The sequence below is a fragment of the Sturnira hondurensis genome, unplaced genomic scaffold (genome assembly GCF_014824575.4).
Source record: "Sturnira hondurensis isolate 20B ecotype Veracruz unplaced genomic scaffold, ASM1482457v3 Scaffold0014302, whole genome shotgun sequence".
In the NCBI taxonomy this organism is placed as follows: Eukaryota; Metazoa; Chordata; class Mammalia; order Chiroptera; family Phyllostomidae; genus Sturnira; species Sturnira hondurensis.
In genome coordinates, this window is record NW_028086933.1 from 4,185,575 (window position 1) to 4,189,861 (window position 4,287).

The 4,287-nt window shown below is 43.2% G+C and overlaps 1 non-coding gene across 1 annotated transcript; it reads right to left on the reverse strand.

The window, feature by feature from the left end:
- Nucleotides 1-3,336: 3,336 nt before the first annotated feature.
- Nucleotides 3,337-3,443, reverse strand: LOC118998528 (U6 spliceosomal RNA). Its single transcript, XR_005068881.1, has one exon. It is a non-coding gene; the product is annotated as a U6 spliceosomal RNA (small nuclear RNA).
- Nucleotides 3,444-4,287: the final 844 nt, after the last annotated feature.

Consider the following 4,287-nt stretch of genomic DNA (forward strand, 5'->3'; position numbering starts at 1 on the left):
ACAGGCCGGCAAACCAGAGGATCTCGGTTCAATTCCCAGTCAGGGCACCTGCCTGGGTTGCAGGCCAGTTCCCTGCAGGCCAACTCCCAGCAGGGGACGCACGAAAGGCAACCATACATTGATGTTTCTCTCCCTCTCTCCTTCCCCTCTAAAGATAAATAAATAAATAAAAATTTTAAAAAACCAGTTACCAATTCACCTGATTCTCATAATAAACCTATGACATAGGTGCTCTTAGTATCCCCATTTCACTGAAAAGAAAACCAAGATCAGAAAGATTAACTAACTTGCTGAAGGAGACTTAGCTAGTAAGTGGAAGAGCTAGAATTCAGATCCAGACATTCTGATTTCAAAACCCGGCTCTGCAACGATTTGCTCTACTCCCTCTCCCTGAAGAGAAAAAGGGTCACTGAAAATTAAAGTTTTTGTCAAGGACAAGCCCAGTATTGCATGGAGCAGTGCTCCAGGGAACCAAGACTGTACATTGCCAAGATTTGGGGAGGGTGGGCATGAAACAAAGGCTCTGTGAGAACCGTGTTTTGTCAGATCAGGGAAGGAAGGGGTTATTTGGAAGGAGATCAGAAGCTTCCTTTCAGTGGCCCTCCCCTCTCCTGTTCACCTCTCCTTAAAATTTGATCAGTTCTCTGTGGAAAGCACTTAGTTGCTATGGTAATGAGTACTCTATAAATATTAATAGAATAAAGCCAAACAGAATATTGCCCTATTAGTGCAGAGGTTCATGGAATTAGCCTTGAACATCATGGTCTAATGATGTGCCACATGGTCATTTCATTTTAAATCCTATTGAACATGTGTGCTAGCTCTGGACCTCGTGGAGATGAGCGACCAAGATCCAGAGCACACTGTCGTGGTGCTTTTGAAGCCCAACCCACCTCTCAAATGCTGTGCATATCATATATGTTCACTGTTTCGATGTTTTTGGTAGGACTTCATAAAAAGACTGTATTCTGACTACTTGATATTATGTTTGGTAACTTCACTCATGGGATTTGAGCATTGAAGAAGTACAGGTTCATCGATTTAGAGCAGGAAAGGTCTTAAGGATTGTTTAGACGAGGAGCCTTAAACTTAAACACCTGCAGGATGGAAGGAAGAGGAGGGAAGCAGTCTGTGCACAGGACAGTGTGATTGGTAGGCACTGAGCCATGCCTGCAGCCTGGGGTCTCCTCCTGGATGCAACATGCTTGTTTACTGAGTTCCTCTCCATTTTAGGATTTTTAAAAAAGATTTTATTCATTTATCTTTAGAGGGGAAGGGAAGGAGAGAGGGAGAGAATATTAATGTATGGTTGCCTCTCATGGGTCCCCTGCCGGAAACTGGCCTGCAACCCAGGCACGTGCCCTGACTGGGAATCGAACCGCGATCCTCTGGTTCATAGGCCCGCACTCAATCCACTGAGCTACACCAGCCAGGTCCATTTTAGGATTTTAAGGTGATACAAAGAAATACAAAAAAAAAAAGGAGTAGAAGAGAAGGGAATAACAATAAGCAAAAGAAAACTAAGGATAAGATTGATGAACATAATGATTTTAAAGTTCTGTGCAGTAGCTAGATGTATGTCACAAGTCTCTGAGCTTCCTGGCAGCCAGTATAAAGAAAGGAACATAATATTCCTCCTGAACCAAATATTCAGGAGGAGCCCTGACTACTTTTCGTTCTGAAGCCTGAAGACTCTGTGGACTCCCTTCTTTAAACTCTGTTCTTTCTTTCTCTCTTGGTTTTCCTCTGCATGGTTTCTCTACTAGTTCCCTGTTTATTGTTTTTGTGAACATCTTTCCTTCACTGCTCCCTCTGGCCCTCTGACCAATGTTCATCCTAGCCTGCTCACCCACTGCTGAGATTCAACTACCAGCAGGCGAATGTTGACCGCTCATACATTTATGTCTAATTCAGAGCTCTCTTCTAACTTCCACAACTCTACATCCAATTCTACTTGCTCAGTAGAGCTCTCATCACAGTTGCTGCTCATGTCTGCATAACTCCTAACCCCTTTTACTCTTAGACTGGCTGGCTCCTCCTTCTGTTTTCCTTGTCTAGTAAATTACACTACCAATTCTTAGTCATCAGGTCGCCATAAACAGAAATCTAGAATTCATATTTGAGCTCTTCCTGTTCTCATTCCCTATGCATCTGAGAAGGTGTACTGGTCTTTATTTTTTCTTTTCTTTTTTTAAGGGCCTTTGGATCTTAGAAGAAGGAGAGAGGCAAGAGAACTGCATGAGGATGGGGGGAGGGGGTGGGGAAATGTGCGGGCTTGCTTTGCAGAGAGATGTGGAGAAGGTGTATTCATCTTACCTCTTCTATATCACTCAGATCTCCAGAGCCCTCATGTAAGGCCCAGGTTTCTTTTGTGTTTTAAATTGTCTATTCCATTACAGTTGTCCCAATATCTTTCCTTTTTCCTCCTCCACCAGGCCCACCCCCAGCCAAAGCCAATCCCCTCTCCGTTGTCCCTGTCCATGCGTCACTCGTACATGTTCTTTGACTATCCCCTTCCCCTTCCTTCCACCATCCCCCTCCCCTCCTACACCTATCACTCTGCTCCATGTTTCCATGTCTCTGGTTCTATTTTTCTTGTTAGTTTTGTTCCTTAGATTCCAATTACTCGTCTTTGCTGACTAGCTTATTTTACTTAGCACAATAGTTGCCAGCTTCACCTATGCTGTAATAAAAGGTAGGACTTCTGTCTTTCTTTCTGCTGGGTAATATTCCACTATGTGGATATACCAGTTTTTTAATCCACTCATCTACTGGTGAGCATTGGGCTATTTCCAACATTTGGGCTGCATCAATTCTTTTGAATTGGTGTTTCGGGATTTTTAGGGTATATTCCCAGCAGTGGAATTACTGCATCATAAGGCAGTTCCATTTTTAATTTTCTGAAGATATACATACTGTTTTTCACAGTGGCTGCACCAGTCTGCATTCCCACTAATAGTGCACTAGGGTTCCCTTCTATCCACAACCTAGCCAGCACTTATTTGTGGCATTGTTAAGGATAGCCATTCTGACAGGTGTGAGGTGATAGCTAATTGTGGTTTTTATTTGCATCTCTCTCATGGCTAGTGGTGTTGATCATTTTTTCATATGTTTATGGGCCCTCTGTATGTCCTCCTGGGAGAAGTGTCTATTCAGGTCCTTTGCCCATTTTTAAAAATCGGGTTGTTTGTCTTCCTGGAGTGGAGTCCTGTGAGTTCTTTATATATTTTGAAGATAAACCCTTGTCCGATGTATCATTGGCAAATATGTTCGTTCTCCCACACAATCTGTTCCCTTTTCATTTTGATGATGGTTTCTTGAGCCATGCAGAAACTCAAAAATGTGAAATGTTTCATGAATTTGTGTGTCATCCTTGTGCATGGCCAATGCTACTCTTCTCTGTATTGTTCCAATTTTAGTACATGTGCTGCCAAAGCGAGCATCCAGGTTTCTTAAAAAAATTTTTAATTTATTAATTTAGAGAGAGAGAGAGGAAGGGAGTAGGCCAGGGGGAGAAATCTCTCTCTCTCTCTCTCTTTTATTTATTGATAAATTAAAAATTATTTATTAATTTAGAGAGAGAGAGAACAATTTGTTGTTCCACTTATCTATGCATTCATTGGTTGCTTCTTGTCTGTGTTCTGACCAGGGACCAAAGCTGCAATGTGGGTGTATGGGGACGATACTCTACCCTGATATCTGAGCTACCTGGGCAAGCTCAGGTTTCTTAACACCATACCCCTCGGCCTGTCTCTTCAGCTAGGACTTCTATGACAACATTTCCCAGACGCTTTCTCTCAGTCATATAGAAAACCCCTCCACGTGAGCCATGAGCTTGTCTCCTTCACAAGCCAGAATCCTCTGCTGGGAACACTTCTCCCACTGTGCCTTCCACTATGTGACTACTTTCAGTCACTGCCCAAATCCTTCTCATCTTTCAGGAAGCCTCCCTGAACCTCCCTCCTCAGTTTAGGTTAGGAACCTTTCTTCTGTGCCCCAAATAGCAGAGATTCTTGACCTGGCATCCAAGGGCCCCTGTATATTCCCAAGAAACTTTGACTTAGGATCCAGGTGTAAATGAATTCAAGGATCAGCTGCTTAAAAACAAGTATTCAAGAGCTGGCTTTTCCTCCCTCTGTCTGCTTTGGTTTTCTCTCTGTTGAGTCCTTTATCAGGCAGGCTTTCCCGTGTGGTGGCTCACGGCAGCTTCATGCCCACCATAAAACAAAACAAAACATGCCCACAGATGGGCTCTCTGCCTTTTAACAACTTCCCATTTCTCATGCA